At 37.4% G+C, this 20,512-nt stretch overlaps 1 pseudogene; it reads left to right on the forward strand.

The window, feature by feature from the left end:
- Positions 1–17,804: 17,804 nt before the first annotated feature.
- Positions 17,805–18,191, forward strand: LOC101588084 (annotated as a pseudogene).
- The last annotated feature ends 2,321 nt before the right edge of the window (positions 18,192–20,512 follow it).

Consider the following 20,512-nt stretch of genomic DNA (forward strand, 5'->3'; position numbering starts at 1 on the left):
TTTTTTTCTTCCCTCTTTTTGATGAGGTTAGCTAGGGGCTTATCGATTTTATTTAATCTTTCAAAGAACCAGCTTTTTGCCTTTTTAATTCTTTGAATTGTTTTCTTTGTCTCAATTGAATTAATTTCTGCTCTAATCTTTATGATTTCTTCCCATCTTTGGGCTGTGGTTTTGGTTTGCTCTTCCTTTAGTAGTTGTTGCCTGTGCAGCATTATGATATTTATTTGTTCCAATTCTCTTTTCCTAATGTGTCAGTTCACAGTTATGAATTTATCTCTGAGAACTGCGTTCATCATATCCCATAAATTATGATAAGTTGTGCTTGAATTTTCATTATATTGTAGATATTGTTGAATTTCTTGTGTAATTTCATCTGTGACCCATTGGTTACTGAGTAGGATGTCATTTAATTTCCATGTATTTAAGTATTTTTCTGGTTTCTTTTGTTATTTATTTCTACTTTCATTGCACTGTGGTCAGATAATGAGCATGGTATAGTTTCTGTTTTCTTGCATACGCTTAAGCAGTATGTGGTCTATTTTAGAAAATGATCCATGTACAGTGAGAAAAATGTATATTCTGCTGTGTTTGGGTGGAACACTCTATATATGTACACCAAGTGCATTTGTTTCAAGCTCTGGTTCAGTTCTGTTATTTCTTTGCTAAGTTTTTGTCTGGTTGACCTATCTTTTGGGTATAAGTGTGTGTTAAGGTCTCCAGTTACAACGGTGGTATTAGATATTAGATTTTTCATATCTATTAAGATTTGCATTATATAGTTTTGTGCTCCTGTGTTTGGTGCATATATATTTATGAACGTTACCTCTTGCTCTTGTATTTTTCCCCTAACCAGTATATAGTGGCCTTCTTTATTTCATTTGATCATTGTTGGTTTGAAGTTGAGACTGTCAGAGAATAGGATTGCTACACCTGCCTTTTTCTGAGGGGCTGGGGCATGTAGTATTGTGTCCCATCCTTTGACTTTCAGCCTATGAATGTCTTTAAGAGTTAAATGTGTTTCTTGTATACATCACATTGTTGGATTTTGTTTCCTAATCCACAGTGCTAGTCTATTTTTCTTGATTGGTGAATTGATTCCATGTACATTGATGGTTAGAATTGAGATATATTGACTTGCAATTGCCATATTTTTTACCTGTAGTCATTTACTTCTTTTTCTCCTGTGTTTAATTGCTTGCAATATTTATTTGGTTGCTTCTGTTCTCATTTTCGGAGTCTGATCATTTTGAACATCTTTCAGTAGTTTGTGTGGGATTGGTGTTGACATCATGAAATTCTTTAGCTCTTATTTGTCATGAAAGTATTTCACTTCTTGATCAAACTTGAAACAAAATTTTGCAGAGTATAGTGTTCTGGGCAGGAACATCTTTTCATAGAGTACTTGAAGTACTCTGCTCTATGCTCTTCTTGCCTTCATGGTTTGTGAAGAGATATTGGCCGTAATTCTGATGGGTTTTCTTTTGAAGGTGATCTGCTTCTTTTCTTTAGCGGCTTTCACTATAGTATTCTTGTGTTGAATTACTGGGATTTTGACTATGATATGTCTCTGTTTGTTTTTAATTGGGTTGAGGTAACTTGGTGTGCTGTATGCTATGGTTAACTGGATGTCAGATTGTTTTCTCATATTTGGGAAGTTTTCTGCTATTACTTCTTTACATATTTTTAATGTCATTTTTATTGACTCCTTCTTTCTCATTGATGGTTATTAGTCTCACATTGTTCATCTTTTCGTCATCTTGCAGGTGATGGATTATTTTTTCCTGCATCCTAGTTGTTTTTAAGAGATTCTTTCTTACTTTTTCACTAGCTGCACCAGCATCTTCAAGATATGAAACTCTGTCTTCACCTTCACTTAAACGGTTTTATAAGCTTGTGATTGAGATTTTAATTTCCTCTATATCTTTGACTCTGCTTCATGCTATCTATTTCTTTCCTGTATTGCTCATTCAAAGAATCCGTCATTTTTCTAATCTCCTCTATTTTTTTTTTATCAACGTCTTCTTTAGTAGCAGTTAAAAATTCTTTTACTGCAGTGTTTTTTCAAGATTGGGTTTCTTCCCTATGTTTTTGTAGTTATTTCTTTACTTCAGATGCTATGAGTTCTGAAAATTCTTTTTTTACTTCAGAAAAGAATTGTGCTCGGAGTTCCTCTACAACTTTCTGCTGTTGCTTATTTACTATCTATGGTATTAATTCATACATTTGAGCTGAGCTAGTGGAAAAGAATTCCACTCTGAGTTTCTCTATGACTTTCTGCTGTTGCATATTTACTATCGAAGCTATTAATTCATACATTTAGCTGAGCTAGTGTCCTCTGCACTTGTTCTGTGTGGGCATTGGGGTTCCTCCATATGTTTCTGCATTTGATTCTTTACTGCAGATATTACTAATTCATATATTTCTTTTACATTCCTAATCTGATTTCCTCTATACCTTTCTGCAGCTGTTTCTTTATTTCAGAAACCTTTGATTCATTGCTTTCAGCTGTGTATCCCAATTTGTTCTGTGTTAGTGTCCTCTGCACTTGTTATGGGTGGGCTGAGGTTCTGAGATTGCATTTTGCTCCTTCTTGTTGTCATTTTGTGTAGCACTGTCTTCTGACCTTTGTTGTGGATCTTTGTTGCAGTTATAACCTTAGCACCTACTTAAGTTCAGGTGCAGTTCTACAATATTTCGACTTATTCAGCTCTGACTGGCTTGGGTCTGGTTGCTGTGCTCAGCTCCTTCCTACTGCTGCCCTCCGGGGTGTACCTGTTGTGACCATATGGCAACATGTTCTGCTACTGGACTATATGGGTGGTTCTGTCCCTTATAGTCTCTGCAGAGATTACAGCTGAAGCGTTTCACCCCAGGCCTATATTCCAGGCCTGAGCTGAGTCTAGAGAGGACAAGGCGAAGTAGTGGGGAGATGCAGCTCTCCCACACTCACCGGGCCTGGACTAGGACTGGATCTGGGGGTTCCCAGAATGCGACAGTAATTCCTACTCTGTGCCAGGGTCAAGAGGTACTACAGAGTGATGGAGGGAGTATCCCAAGAGGGTAAAAGAGGGTGTTACCCATGCTGTGCCTATGCTGGGACCAGTAGGTCAAACCAGCACAGGGTAGCTGAAAACTCTCCCACACATTCACTGGGCCTGGTCTAGGACTGGATATGTGGGTTCCTGGACCACGGCAGAAATTCCTACTGGGCAGGCATGGTAGTGGAGGTGTTGTGGAGTGGTGAGGGCTGTGCCATGAGGGTGGAAGAGGGTCTCACCCACACTGTGTTTGGGCTGGGACCATTAGGTCAGGCCAGCACAGGGAGGCCGGAAGCTCTCCCGCACACTTACTGGGCCTGGGCTAGGACTGGGTCTGGGGGTTCATGGAACATGACAGAAATTCCTAAAATAATTTTTTTTATTTTTAATTATTTTGTCATATTCTGTAGAGACTTAAAATTTAATATATCAATACTTGATGGAAAATATATGTTTCATCTTGTGTGTAACATGTTTGATATTCAGGCAGATAGTGAGGTTAAACCCAACTGTATAAGATGTAGGGTAATAATAAGCTTTTCTTCTTGGAGAGTTAATAACTTAAGTTTGTATACCAGAATTTAGAGAAAAAGAAGGGCTGCATGGACAGCCAATATTTTGGCCCTAGCCTTTCAAGGTCAGTGAGGACTCAGGACATAGTAGAACCTGTACTGTAACATCATTTAACTCAGTTCTGTCCCAAATTTTCTGATCAAGGTGATTATGGGGCCACAGAGGAATGTGATCACTGATGTAGTATGTGCCTAAAGGTAGTCACATGGAAGGAAACCATTCTCTCAGGCTCTCACAGAGAGCAAATTGGTCAAGCAATGGCTGTGACTCATCCACATGGCTAACACTGAACAAGGATCTGGAAACTACATCACGGGGTTGCAGGATACATCCTGAGGGTACATGACTGACCTTATCAGATACAAAAGTTACATTTCTTGTTATATAGGTCTTCCTTTATCTTGTTCTTATCCATCCAACAGAAAAGTGTAGAAACAAGTTATGAAAAATGAAATCATGTTAATTTGAAGAGATGTGAAAGGCTTAAGTCAACAGATTCGGATATTGACAGTCCTGTGGATAACCCACTACTATTGTGCACTTCTTGACTATATTGCTATATTTTGCTGAATTCATGCACCTACATTATTTGAATGGTAATGGAATACCCATCTCTGACAAAACTGACCATAAATGGAGACATAAATGAAGGATAATTTTGTGTTTGTATATATAAAATTGTTAGGATACATATACAGCCATTTGTTGTTTTTTGTTTTTTGTTTTGTGTTTTTTTTGTTTTTTTTTGAACAGGGAGTTGAACTCAGGCCCTTGTGTTTGCCAGGGAAATGCTTATTTCACTTTGCCATCTCCCTGGCCCTAGTCACTTGCTCTTAATTCAATAAGAAGAAAGATTTGTACTAATAGTATGTGGACAGAATATCATCTCTGCATCTTGACCTATGAATGATTACTACAAAGACAACAATATGCATTGTATTAATTGTTGCAACTCTCCTACCAACGTGTTTTAAAACTGTCTCATTGCAATTTTTCTCAATAAAATTAATAAAAAGTAATAATAAATAAATAAATGAATACGTACTGATTGGCATGACATACCAATAATGGTCAGACGGTATCTCAATTAAATTTGTTGTTGTTGTTGTTTTAATAAAGGGTAATAAATGAAGAAAAGAGAAAAGAAGAAAAAAATGACAGACCTTGTCAGGTACAAAAGTTACATTTCTTGTTATATTGGTCTTGCTTCATTTTGATCTTAACCATCCAGCAGAAAAGTATAAAAACAGAGCATGAAAAATAAAACAATATTAATATGTTGAGATGTAAAAGGCCCAAATCAACAACTTCTGACATTGTCAGTCCTACAAATTACCCACTACTATTATAGACTACTGGACTACATTGGAATATTTGGCTGAATTCACTCACCTACAATATTTAAATGGCAATGGGATACCCATCTCTGAAAAAACTAAACAAAAAAAGGGTATACAAATGAAGAATTATTTTGTATCTGTATATTCAAAATAGATATACAGCTACTTTCTCTTAATTCAATGAATACAAAAATTTGTACTAATAGTGTTTGTGGACAGGAAATCATGTCTGTATCTTGTATGATGCAACATGATAATTCTTGAAACTGTCCTAATAATCAATTTAGAAATTGTCTCATTGGAACTTGTTTATCAATACAATTATTTTTTTAAAAAGTTAAAGTAATAAATGAAAACAAGAGACAGGGGAAAATTTTCGTATGTATTTCCTGCTACAATGTTGTATATTGCTTGGATCTAAAATTATGTGTATAAATGTATAATTCTTTTTTTGACATTCTGTGTGGATTTAAAGTTTAGAATATCCATGATTGTTGGAAAATAGCAACTCCATGTCATGTCTGACATGTTTTATATTCATACAGATAGTCACCTTAAGCTTAACTGCCTCTATTATAGGGCAATGATATCATTAATCTCTTCTGCATTGTGAAAAACTACATTTTGCAGACCAAAATTAGAGAACTAGAGGGGTTACAAGGATAGCCAAAATTTTGTCCCTAGTCCTTCAAGGTCAGTGAGGACTCAGAACATGAGAGCACCTGTGCGACATCCAGTAACTCCGTGGTGTTCAAAATTTTCTCATCAAAGAGATTCTGGGGCCACAGAGGAAAGTGACTGACAATGTAGAACATGCTTAAGGAGAGTAACCTAGAGAAAAACAATTTACTCAGGCTTTGATAAAGAGCAAATTGGGCAAACAATGGCCATGACTCATCCAGATGGCTGACACTGACAAAAGATCTACAAACTGCTGTACATGGTTCCATCATAAATTCTGGCGGGATTTGACTGACCTTGTCAGATACAAAAGTTACATTTTTAGTTATATGGATCTCTATTTAACTTGGTCTTCACCATCTAGCAGAGAACTATAACAAATAGAAATAAAGAGTAATGCTATATTAATATGCTGAGGTCTAAAAATCTCAAGTCAACAACTTCTGACCACTGCCAGTTCTGCTGATAACCCACTACTATTATGGACTAATAGACTATATTGAGTTATTTTGACGAATTCAGTTACCTACAATCTTTTGACTGGCTTCAAATATGGAAAGGTCCTTTACTTCTCCACATACTACTTCTCTAACTACAGTGGAATACCCATCTCTGACAAACAAAATAAAAAAGGAGATATGTTGGGACCTATGAAGTTAAGATATTGATCAAATATCTGTTGGTGGGACTTATCCCAGTGCCAATTGCAAACAAGCTACTTCACTCCTGACATGAACATCTTGTCTGGTTAAGGTTGGTTATCAGTTGTTAGGCTACCTAGAGTTATGCATCGCTAACTTCACATAAGTGTAAATAAAAGACCGCTCTGCTGTTTAATATAGAATAAAATGTATGAGAGTTAGGATAAATATATAGCTTCTTTCTCTTAGTTCATTTATAATAAAAAATTGTACTGATATTGTTTAGACAAGATAGTATGCATGCATCTTGTCCTCTCTATAACTACTAAGAAGACAACAATATGCAATGTAATAATTATTGTAACCCTACTACTAACCTGCCTTGAAACTATTTCATTGCCATTTCATCTTTCTTTTCTCATTAAAAGAAATAAAAAATAAATTAAAAAGAAACAAAATAAAAATCATTAATTTTGAAAATATATATTTTAAAAGTAAATTAGAACTAGACCAGTAGTCTCTCTGATACCAGAGAACATGGCTTAAATGTTTAAATGTATACTTGTGCTGAGTGTTCTTACAGCTTTATTTTTTTGTCTTTTTGAAACACAATCTCCCTATGTAGTCCAGGCTGGCCTTGAACTCACTGTGATCTGCCCAGCTCAGCCTCTACAGGGCAGAGATTACAGGATTATACCACCATGAATGGCTAGCCTCACATCATTGATCTCAAATATTCTATCTAGATTTTGGGGGGACTACAGCCCCCAACTGCAATCTCTATATATGCTTAGCTTCCAGATTTTCACTGAATTCAACTGATTTTATCCTTCTTGTGCATAAAGTTAAGAAGTGCTCAGTTATTTCCTCACACACCATTAACATTTGGTGTGTGAAACATGGGTTGATAGGTCACCCCTGTCATACTGAAGAGATTGTATGACAATGGATCTCAAGTTTTGTTCTGCTGAAGCCACCCAGTGACAGTTGCTAGGCTTTGCTCCAATGCTAGAGGCAGATGTCCAGCCCCATCATGATGACTCCATCACATCTAGTAAGGTTTCTTGCCTTTTATTGACTTAGGGCTCTAACACTCTCTGCACAATTAAAGGTCCCCCTCTGTTGCTGTCTGCTGCCCCTGTAGCTCAGCATGTTTAGTTCTTTCTCTACCTGACCTCCATCTTCTCCACTGCCTACTGTTCCCTGTTTCAGCTCTTTCTGCACTTAGCAAGTTAGGAGAGTAAAAGGCTAATTCTTCCATGCCTTTAAACCTACTTCAAGTCCTGGACACTTCTCAGGATCTGGGATAATGCTTCCCTAGGGAATTAATCAGTTGCAGTAACTGATGATCTTCCTCTTTCACAGATGCTCCTCAAAAATAGCCTTCAGCTGTATTGAAGGTGTTCAGTACAAGTCCTAGTGCTGCTCTTATTTTGCCACACCAGAAGTGACCTCTCTTTTTTCCCAATGGAAAACCTTCCTCCTTCAGTTCCCTCTTCATCTCCTTTATCCTTTCTCCTAAAAGCTCTGAACTGTCTGTCTATGCACCAATCTGAAGCCCAAACATCTACCATTTTTCTATAACACTAAATGACCAGGAAACAATTTTTCTCATGTCTGGAAAATGGGACATTTTTCACATGTCTGGAAAATGGACTCCATTCTGTAAAACTTAGACAATTACTGCCAGAGGATAAAAATGTAGCCAGAAGCACATACATACAAGCAATCTGTGCACTCCATGGTATTCCCACTTTCTGCACTTCATGCAACAACTTTCAAATACTTCTTTCTCTCCTACCTATACCCACTGTACAAACCATGAAATATTCTCTAGCAACAGAGCTGATTTTGTTCTCGCCTAACATATCTGGAACCTCCTACTCTAAACCCTTCTAGCAACGTCCCGATGACCTTCTTCATCCAACCTTCTTCAGACACACCTTTACCAAGTGGTTAGAAGCTTTCTTCTGCAGTCTTAGAGAAAGCCTCTGCTGCTATCCACTGTCTTTCATACAATTGCAATGTTAGAACTTCCTGGTTCCATTCAATCACTAAATAATCTCGGCATTATTAGTCATATTACCCAAGAAGTATCTAAATTGCTTGGGATTCAGTCAATTTACATTGACTTCAATACTCCAGTAAAGTAGAAAGAGCTAACAGCCTGATAAATGGCCATCTCAATAAATGTATACTTCAGCTTTATAAGACCAGATTTACCTCCTCTCAAATTTTCTTCTTAGAATTTATACTACCTCCTGAAGGCCCATGAGATACAACCTGTTGAAGATTTGTGACTGCAGTTTTTGCTAAGGCACAAGCTCATCCCAGAGACTAACCCTATTGGGCATTTCCTAAGAGTGTTGCAACAAGTCTGAAAAGAGATAGGACATGATTCTGCTGCTGCTGCTGCTGCTGCTGCTGCTGCTGCTGCTGCTGCTGCTAGTGTGTGTGTGTGTGTGTGTGTGTGTGTGTGTGTGTGTGTGTTGCAGCACTGGAGATTTTATTCTTGCACAATTTGCACTGAACTAAAATTCCATTCCTTTTTATTTTATGAGAGGGTCTAAGGCACTGTGTTTGTTTTGCTTGTGATCCAGTTGCCTCAGTCTCTCAGAGTGATGGGACTTGAGGTGTATGCCACAATATGGGACAAAGAAGCAATATCTTCATGGTCCACAGTAGAATTTAGAACAGAAAATTGTCTTTACAACACACATCATTGCTAGTTGAAGAGAAAATATATTATCAATGTTTAAAAGTTCACAGGTTGGTAGAGCCACCGGACTACCCAGACACAGGCCAGGTGTCCGAGGCCTACAAGTGCACATGGGAGTTTGGTGTGTGGAATAATCAGTGACACCAGTGACATGGAAGTGTCTAAAGCAACAGTAAGGAGACAGCACTAGGCTCTGGAGAATTCTATCAACAGAATCCCAAACTTCACATCCACAGGCCCGATCAGCTCTATTCCCACCACAATTCCCATGGTAAACTTGGGTGGAGGACACAGCACATTTTTGGGATTTGACTTGAATACTATCACAAAATTGAAAACAGCAGAAGTACTTACTGCATATATTCTTCCTTGTTTGTTTCATTGTTTATCCTTTTGCTGTCTGGTTGGATTTTAACATGTTTTGTTTAGCATTTTATAATTATTTTTATTTTTCTGGGGTTTTCTTTATCCCTTCTTTACTTTTCATTCTTCCTTTCTTCCTTTTTTCACCAATTCTTTTTCATTCTCTTCTACTAATCTTCTTCCACTATTTCTTGAATTTCAATTTTTTAAATGTATTTAGTACAGAATCTACAGGATCTCACTACACAAATATAAGACTTGTAGTGTTCCTCCTGTTTTCAACCTCCCAAGTGCTGGGATTACAGGTGCTCCACCATGCCCAGTATCAGTTGCAGTCTCAGCGTACTCTTTTGTGGCTTTTCCAAAAATATTAATCTAAATTATTTATCATGGATTTCTGCTATGTAGCAGTATAGTACAGTACTATATACATATTTATATGAATAGTATTTATAGTCTTAGTTATTTTTGCCTGAAATATTTAATATATATTAACAACATTAATTATTTTTTTCTTGACTTTTGGTTGTTTCCATTCTTAACCATCCCATATAAAAACTGCTGCGAGTATATTTGTACTAGTCTTTGTACGGATAAGGGCTTCTCTTCTTCCTGGGGCCTATCTCACTTAGGCATAATGTGTTGTCTTATTTAAACTTTATTCTCTCTTACATTAATTTTATTGAGAAACAAATAGCAATGAGACAGTTTCAAAACAGGTTAGTAGGACAGTTACAATAATTAATACATTGCATATTGTTGTCTTTGTAGTATTTATTGATAGTACAAGATGCAGACATGATGTACTGTTCAAACATTCTTAGTACAAATCTTTCTTCTCATTGAATTAAGAGAAAGTAGCTGTATACCTATCCTATTTTGTATATACAGAAACAAAATAGCCATTCATTTATATCCCCTTTTTTACTTAGTTTTGTCAGAGATGGGTATTCCATTGCCATTTAAATAACAATATTAATTCTAACGTATTAAAAGAATTTTAGACCTTTACACTACAGTGATTACGATGGGCCATTGCCAGCGGACTCTGGGCTTTGTGGAAAGCAGCATCCTATTTCTGGAGCCCCCATGAGGAACCCAAAAACTTGAAAAGCTTGGTTACAGAGTAGCAGAGGTCACTAGCAGCTTACTGTTGCAGGCCTCTTGAGTCACCTGTGAGGTTTATGTATAGAGGTGCCACCTGCCAACCTCTGCTCAAAGCCCTTTAGAGTGTTGGCCTTGGGTCAGATGTGGAAGCTCTCATGCATTTCCTGCTCTGGAGCCTTATCCTGTGTCCTCAGATTTCAGAAGAGTTCCGGAGTACAGTTCTAGAGTTGGCAGCAGCGCAGCCCAGGAGGAGACAAAGGGCTCGAAGTTATCATTGAATCTATTTGAGAATCTTGGTGACTGGAACATTTGTTACACAAGAAACAAGCTGCTTCCCTCCTGTATCAGAGGCTTTCTCAAGAGAATTGATGCATCTGGCAATTTTTTCTAGGACAGGCATGCAACATTGGGTGTTGATTAACCTATCCAATAAACAGGAGCATCTATGTCTTAGGATAAATGAATACTTGCAGATGTTATTATTTCCTACTGTTATAATAAAGGATGATCTTTGATATTGATTCTCAGAAATATTTGAAATTTTGACTGTTGTAGGTGTTCAAGGAAGTTTATAAAGATGTGTTCAGTCTTACTGTTTTAACTATAGGCTTCAAGGGCAGATATTCTGAAGTATTTCAGGCATCTATACTTGATCCCAATCTCTGAGGCCTTTATTCTTCAATTGTCTGAATGAGGTATTCTTGTACTATACTGAGTACAATGTGGGGACATTTCAATCCCCTGTTATCTTTTGTTGTTGTTGTTCTCAAGATTGAACACAGCACCTCACAATTGTTGGGCGAGTACTTTACCACTAATGTACGCAGTCCTTTTGCTGCATTTCTAATGCAATATTGTGGCTGGAAGCTAGAGGCCACTTCTTGATAGTATTTTATGGGGGGATATAGTTTTTGATTGTATGCAATATATTCCTTTTTTCAGTGAGGTTTAGGTTGACACAGTCATAATTTAATTTACAAATGGTTTCAAGGTTTGCTGCAGTGGCTTTGCGTATACAAGGGCTTTAAATAAACTGACATGGCTAAAACCTTTGCTGAGTTGAGCTAGAGCTCTTAGAGCACCAACAGATGTTGGCCAAGAGTTTGTTTGGGTTCATTTTTAGGGTCCTGAGTTTTTAAGAGCCTTCTCTACTGGGTTTTAGTCATGGGTTCAAAATATGGAGAATTTCAAGAAGCAAGTGGAAAAGGAATCTGTAAAAGGCCCAAATCCTAACCAGTAGGTCTGTCCTGATAAGAAAGAAAGACTTATCACTGGGTAATGTGAGGATATAAGGCTGTACCAAGGCTTGGGGTTGCCAAGTGCCTTTGTTATGATGGCACCTGACATACCCTAGGCACTGCCCTGTGGCATCCATGATAGTGTACAAGAGTGGAGATAACTGCTCTTCACAAGAAGATGTAGGCTTCTATGTTTGGCCTGGTTGGGTACATTGCTCATTCAGGGATGAGGACCTGTGAGTGCAAAAAGTTCACATCTGTAGTTTGCACCTGAGAGTCAGGATGAATATATTTATAAAGAACAGGATGTGCTGAGGATCACTAATGCTTTTGAGCCCAGCCTGAGCCAGACTGTTCTTTAAAGGAAAAATTTCCTTGACTAGACCTCTGAGAAAGCACCCACACCCAGGCCCATGGAGGAATCTCCATTAGCTTTGTGGAAGATGGCTAGGTTTACTGGAAAAATATGGCTCCTGTACAACTCATGATTTTGAGATGAAGGAAGCATTGAAACAACCACTCAAGGACATGGCTAGGGCATCTTGAGAAAACAAAAGCTTTCAATGGGAAGAGAATGACTAGCACTGGGAACAGTTGGATTTGAAGAAGAATTATGTTCTGTAGCACAGTTGAGTAACTGGTTGATAGCAACTAAGCATTTCAAAACAGCTGAAAGTATAATACATATTTCCAATGAAGTGATGAAAGTAAAAAATGGATGGAGATGCCAGTTCTTGATCTAACTGCAACAATTGTATACATTTATTAAAATTTCCACACTTTATCCCAAAAATCTGTAAAACTTTTCCAAAAAATCCAGGTATGATAGTACACTTTTGTAATCTCAGCACTCAGGAGGTTGATGCCAGAGGATCATCTCAAATTGGATGCTAGCCTAGGATAGTAAGTTTAAGGTCTGAATGAATTACAAAGCAAGAGCAGCTCAAAATCAAATTTAAAAAGGGGAAGAAAACAGAAAAAATAAGGTAGAATTTTTCTTTTTTGATACAAGATCTTGCTTTATAATCTAGACTGGCCTCAAATTCAGTGAACCTCAGCTCCCAAGTGCTGGCATTACAGATATGCAACTCCAGGCCTGGCTCCAGGGTGAGGTCAAAGGGGCATGACTAGGTGCATGAAGATGAGATATAAGTGTACAGGGTGAGGAGGGGGGCAGTAGCAGAAGCAACCAAGCTTGTGGAATGGCAACATGACATGGAATTGGAGCAGGAAAGCAATTAAAAGACCTGCAGGAAACAAAGAAAAGTATGCCCCTTTTTAGAGGTGGAAAGATAGGGGCATTAGATGAGAAGATTTTAATTTAACATTTGTCACTTTTTCCAAGTGTTCCTGAGGAAATGATGTTTTTAAACCTTGCATGGCAATCTCTGATGCACTTTTGTGATGCCCAGGAAAGACAAGGCAACCTGGAAGTCCATCTACTTCCTTAAGATCATCCAACTTTTGGATGGTTATCTAAAATATTTCACTGTGGGAGCAGACATTGACTCTTTGAGATGCAGCAGATTCAAATATCCCTCTGAGGGAAGACTGTGATGCTGATGGGCAAAAATACCATGATACACAAGACCATCTGAGGAAAAATAGAAAGCAGCCCTGCTCTAAACAAACTGTTGCTTTATATGCAGAGTAGCATTGGCTATGTGTTCACCAAGGAGGACCTTACTGGGATCAGGGATATGGTGCTGGCCAATAAGCTGCCAGCTGGGGCCAGGGAGATAGCTCCACAGCCTAAGTGCCTGCCTGGTAAGTGCAAGGTCCAGAGTTAGACCCCCAGGTCCAAAAAGAAAAAAAACAAAACAACAACAAAAAAACTGCTTTCTAGGCAGGTGCCTTTGCACCCTGTGAAGTCACCATGCCAGCCCAGAAGCTGAGTCTGGGGTGCGAGAAGTCATTCCAGAATCTGGCATCACCATTAAAATCTCCAGAGGCACCACTGAAATCCTGAGAGAAGTACAGCTGAATAAGACAACACAAACTGGGAGCCAGCGAGACCACCCTCCTGAACATGTTGAATATTCTTTTGGGCTGATCCTACAGCAAGAGTTTCACAGTAACAACATTTACAAAACTCAAGTGCTTGATGCTACACAGGAAAGCTCATGCTTGCTTTCTGGATGGCGTCCGCAATGTTGCTAGTGTCTGCAAACTGGTTATCCAACTGTTGCATCAGTGCCCCATTCTATCATTAATGGGTATAAGACAATCCACGCTTTGTCTGTGGAGACTGATAACACTTTCCCACTTGCTCTACAGTCAGGCCTTCTGGGTTGATCCATTTGCATTTCTGGCTGCTTCTCCTGCTTCTGCAGTTGCCCCAGCCAACATCAAAGGTGAGGAAGTGTCAGAGGAGTCAGATGAAGATATGGGATTTGTTCTCTTCGACAGATATCTAGAAGACGAACTACTCAACCTGCCTGATTGGCAAAGCAAGTAATAAATGGATAATACTCTTTTTATTTTTAGGGAAATTCTCTTTAAAAAATAAATAAACATATGTTGTCAAAAATTAATGAATAAATAAATAAATGAATTGTAAATAAAATAAAATGTTCTGTTTATTTTTTATTAATTTTATTGAGAAACAAAAAACAATGAGACAGTTTAACAACTGATTATTAGGACAGTTTCAAAATTTAATACATTGTTTATTGTTGTCTTTGTAGTGGTTATTCATAGTACAAGATGCAGACATGATATTCTGTCCAAATACTTCTGGTACAAATCTTTCTCTTCACTGAAATAAGAGAAAGTAGTTGTATCTCTAACCTATTTGGAATATACAGATACAAAATGCTCCTTCATTTGCATCCCCTTTTTTAAATCTAGTTTTGTCAGAAAAGTGCAATCCATTGTGATTAAAATATTGTATCTGCTTGAATTCAGCAAAATAATCCAATATAGTCCAGTAGTCCATAATAGTGATGGATTTTCCATAAGATTGGCAAATTCAGAAGTCAGAAGTTGTTGACTTGAGCCTTTTACAGCTCACCATATTAATATGGCTTTACTTTTTATGCTTCATTTTCATATTTTTCTGCTGGATGGCTAAGACAAAGATGAAGCAAGACATATATAACAAGAAATGTAAGTTTTATATCCACCAAGGTCAGTCAAATCCATTTGGGATTGACCCTGAAACCCTGTACAGCAGTTTCTAGATCCTTTGTCAGTATCAGCCATATTGATGAGTGATGGCCATTGCTTGAACAATCTGCTTTCTGTGAAAGCCTGAGAGAATATTTCTCTCCCTGTGACTCTCCTTAGGCACACTCTATATTGTCCATCACTTTCATCTGTAGATCCATAATCTCCTTCATCAGCAAATTTGTGACATAACTGAGTTACATGATTTTACAGTAGAGGTTCTCCTATGTCCTGAATCTTCACCGTCCTTGAAGGGCTAGGGCCAAAATGGTGGCAGTCCTCCTTTTTCTCTAATTTTTGGTCTGAAATTTAGGTTGTTAACCCTGCAGAGGAGAAGATTATTATTATTACCCTACAACATAGGTCATTGAGCTTAACTTCACTATATGTATGAATACTAAAAATCTTAGACATAACATGGAACAGGTATTTTCCACCAAGTGAGGTATGTTAAATTTTTTATTTATTTATTTATTTTTATTTTTTCCCACAATTTTATTGAGGTTACTTTTAAATCCTACAGAATGTGAAGAAAAAAAAAAAGAAAATGGATTCCAGTTGAAGATATATTCATAAATAAAAAAAATCAGATCCATGAGTATAAATACCTTATAGTCTCCCTAGTGTAAGAACTCAAAACAAGAAATAAAAATAGAAAGGTATAATACAATTAAAAAGGAAAGTGAGAACTTAAGGATTAAACAGTGAAGAGAAGGTAAGGAGAAAATCTAGGAAACATGACAGAGGCAAAAACCATACATATGCACAAGATGGGTAAGGCAATGATCCTGATAATCTTCAGCAAGTTTTTGAAACTAGAAGTTAATTGGTAGGGTTCTCAACTTGAATTAACTATATATGCTGTTACCTGTGACTTAAGCAACTGCACTGATGATATCAATATGTAATACTAGTGTCATGCTTGGAATGCTTGTCATTCTGATTTTCTAAACACGCACTGTCATGCCATACCAATTACTGGTATACTATCTCTGAAGTAATTATTTGTTTTTAAAGGAAGAGTAACAAATGAAAACAAGAGACAAGAAAATGAAGGTCATAGGACTGACCTGCTGCAATGTTGTATATGTTTAGATTTCTAAATTTCTGTGTAAAACTATGTAATTTTTATTCTTATTTTTAATGTTATTTTATTTTGCTTCCAATATTTGGCTATCACAAATTGTGTTGCAATAAACATAGCTGCATATATATCACTATGATATGATGTTTTCAGTTCCTCTGGGAAAATTCACAGTAGAAGGATAGTTGGATTTCCAGTCCTAGTTATGTAAAGAGTCTCCACAATGATTTGCATAATGGTTTCCCCAGTCTACATTCCCAACAGCAGTGGAGAAGGGTTCCTTTTATCCTAAGGGCTCTCCAACATTTGTTGTTGGTTGATTTCTTTTTGATAGCCGTTCTTTCTTGGGTGTGATGATATCTCCGTGTTGTGTTGATTTGCATTTCATGGATGGCTAGTGATGTGAAGTATTTTTTTCATGTATTATTGGCTTCTATAATTCCTTCCTCTGAAAGACATGTGTTCATCTTGCATGCCCATTTCTAATACCAGTATTTTCTGTTGCAATCTCAAGACCACAAGTGAAAACTAGTCATCTTACTAAGATCACAAACGCTATTAAAAATGTATAAATGTCATCTATAATGCAATCACCAGGAGCCGCCTTGGAGGAATATGTTTACCAAAATGTAGTGTCATAGGTACAAGCATATTTACTGCAATGCGATTTGAAGGCTTCCCAAGCCTTCAGGCAAGTGGGTGAACCAGTCTACCTATGAGACCCCATGTACATCAAGGGGAGGTGATCAGACAGAACTTGGGGGAGCTAATTTAAATACAAATTAACAATTTAATATCTGCTAAGTTATACAAATGTAATGTTTGCTCTTATGGCCTAAAATACAAACCAATTAGTTATGAAAGTTTGTCAACTGCTAAATATCAGTACCCATTATTAGTGTTCCTAATTGTAGTTCTATAAATACAAAATTATAACTGCTTAAAACACATAATCTCTCTTGGATAAGAATTTCAGTAGGTGCTAAGGTAATGACTGCACCAAAGCTCTACACCAAAAATCAGAGGACAGAACTACACGAAATGACAAAGAGAAGGAGCAAAATGCATTCTCAGGCCCCAAGCCCTCCAAGAACAAATGTAGGAGACACTAGCACAGAAGAAATTGGAAGGGAAGGGCTGGGGAGATGGCTCAGTGGAGTAAGTGCTTCCCTGGAAAGCACAAGGGCCTAAGTTCAATCCCCAGTTCTGCCAAAAAGAAAGAAAGAAAAGAGAGAGAGAGAGAGAGAGAGAGAGAGAGAGAGAGAGAGAGAGAGAGAGAGAAATTGGAATTCACACACCTGAAATCTCTGAATAGCATTTGAAGTAAAGAAGCGACTGTAGAAACATACAGAGGAACTCAGATCAGAAATAATCTCTGAAGTAAGAAAAGAAATGAAAATTATAATGAAAGAATTACTAAATGCTAATAAAAATAGAGGAGAATAGATACTGGTAAAAAATAGAGAAGAATTAAGAAAATGATGGAATCCTTGGATGAACAATATAGGAAAGAAATAGATCAGATGAAGCAGATTCCAAGAGTTATAGAGGAAATTGAATCTTCAATCACAAGTTGGCAAAAACTCTTGAATGAAAGTGAAGATACAGTTTCAGAGCTTGAAGATGCCATTACAGCAAGTGAAAAGGTAAGAAAAGATCTCTTAAGAACAACTAGGATGCAGAAAAGTGTAATTCAACATCTTCAAGACAATGCAAAGATGAATAATGTAGGACTAATAGGCATCAGTGAGAAAGAAGGAGTCAATGCAAATGATATAAAAAGAATATGGGGGCTCTGTTGGTTTAGGTACTAGTTAGGTATTAGAGCTCTCTGATCTGATCTGGTGATACTATGTCATTCTGCAGATTATTCAGGGGTGAGATTTTCCAGAACCACTTTTAACCAGGTATCTATGTCTGTGTGAAGTGTGGCTATGAGCTGTTTTCTAGACACACAAAGTACGTACACTCATCTCCATGACCAGCACTCACGAAGACAATCCACACTGATAGTGTGGTCAAATGTCAGCACAACCAGCCTGGACCCCTGAAGCTGTCTTGTGGAAGGAGTGTCAATGGGCTGTGCTATGAGTTTCTGAATGATGGCCTCAAGTGGGAACAATCTTGATTTTGCATATTTAGCAGCTTGGTAAAGTTCATCCCTAAAGACAAAGAAACTTCTGCCTCCCAAGAGCACTCGATGGGCAGCCCATATCCACCCCTGACAGATACACAGTGACTACATCCTGGACTTCACAGCTTGATACGGGAACCCTAAACACTTATACAGAATTATGAACAGGGTCTCCTTGCCAAAGCACTTGTTTGTGATAGACCATAAACTTTTGCCAGGATAGTCACTGGGTGGGATGCATGATGTCAGTTGTCTTAGCCTCTGGCTCAGAGTCTCTAGAAGGTGGGCTCTGGACTCACTTTGAATGATGTTGTGCCTCTACCTCTTTATTTTCAATTTGTTGGCCCCTCCCTGGCTATCTGGACCTCCCCTTGTTGACTCCTTGTCTTCTGTCTATCTCTTCCAGCCTGAGCATGACACAGAACTTCAAGGGGGACTGCCTTGACCAGCTGTTTCAGTCCTGGTCACTACATGATCTGATCTGACTAAATCTTCTTAAGAGAGTCAGGGTGGTGATAATCTGTAGCCTGCTGGGGATCAAGCCAATGAACCACACCCAGAACCATAGTCCTCTAGCACAGGAATCTGGAAATGTTTCACAATGTGCAGGTGTAGCTTGCTTCACTCAGGGTGCAGAAGCTTCTGTTGCACCATTATCTAATAAACTCAGCCATGACTATGGGGTCACTTTCTCTGGTTCACACTAGCAGAGATGTATCTTCCCCAGATTTGGCCACTATACCTTATTGTGACAGTGCCCAGAAGATCTTGTCATCTAAGATGGTGGGTAATGTTCAAGAGCTCACCCTATCTTGCGTACTTTCTGGAGTAATCCCATAGAAATCAATAAACAGACAAAAAAAAAGACTCTAGGGAGAAGTAATAGCAGAAAACTTCCCAAATATAGGAAACAACCTGACATTATGGTAACCAAATCATATAGAACTCAAAATAAAATCAACCCAATTAAAAACACCCAGACGTATAATAAAGATCCCAGAATTTCAGCACAGTAACAGTATACTAAAAACATCACATTTAAAGAAAAACCAAGCAGAATAACAGCAGCCTTCTCTTCACAAATCAAGTCAAGTAGAAAATGCATCAATTTACTTGAAGTCCTCCACAAGAACAAATTCTAGCCCAGACTGCTGTACCCTGTAAAAATTTCATTTCAAGTTTGATAGACAACTGAAATACTTCCACAATAAAGAAAACCTAAACAATTTCATGTTGACAAAGCCGACTTTACAGAATACTAAAAGATATTCTAGAGAGTGACCAAAATGAACACAACTCCACAAATGAGAATTGAAAGAACACGCCAAATAGGGCAAACAATTAAACACAGGAAAAAAAGGGGTGTATAAAAGCAGGTAAACACATGTCAATCATAAGTCAATACACCTCAGTTATAACCATCAATGTAAATGGACTCAATTCACCAATTAAAAAAAATACACTGGCACAGTGGATTAGGAAGAAAATACAACAATATACTGTATACAGGAAACACACTTAACTCATAAAGAAATTCATAGGCTGAAAGTCATGCCTCAGCACCTCAGAAAAAAAAAAAACAGGAATGTCAGTCCTTTTTATAGACAGTCTTATCTTTAAAACACGAGTGATCAAATGAAATAAAGAAGGCCACTACATACTGGTTAGGGGAAAAATTCAAGAGAAAAAGGTAACACTAATAAATGCCTATGCATCCAACAAGGGAAAACTCAACTGTATAAGACAAATCTTAATTTACGTGAAAAATCTAATATCCAATAACACCATCTTAACAAGTGTCCTCAACAACCCCTTATCCTAAAAAGATGCAACAAGCAAACAAAAAGTTAGCAAAGAAGCAGCAGAACTGAACTAAAGTTTTGAACAAATGGACTTAGTGGACATATACAGAGTGTTCTTACCAACCACATCTAAATGCACAATTTTTTCAGCTTCAGATGGCTCATTTTTAAAAATATACCACATAATAGTCCATAGGTCACACTTAAGTATGTTCAAGAAAACAGAAATTATCCCATGTATATTATCTGATTACAGTGTAATAAAATTGCAAAAAATGACAAAAGACACAAAAAACCTCATAAGTACATGGAAATAAAACAACACCCTCTTTACCAAACAATGGGTTACAGATGAAATTAAACATTTACAATTCAATGAAAACACAAGCAAAACTTTTAGGAATTCATGGGGTGAAATGAAAGCATTGCTTAGAGGCAAATTTATCACTGTAAACTCACACATTAGGAAAAAAATTGGAATATATAAATACCCTAATGCTGTACCTCAGACACCTAGAAAAAGAAAAGGAAACCAAACAAAAAGCCCAAAGATAGGACAAAATCATAAAGTTTTTTTTTTTTTTTTTTTTTTTTTTTTTTTTTTTTTTTTTTTTTTTTTTTTTT

This window comes from Octodon degus, unplaced genomic scaffold (assembly GCF_000260255.1).
Source record: "Octodon degus isolate 3935 unplaced genomic scaffold, OctDeg1.0 scaffold00292, whole genome shotgun sequence".
NCBI classification, from domain to species: Eukaryota; Metazoa; Chordata; class Mammalia; order Rodentia; family Octodontidae; genus Octodon; species Octodon degus.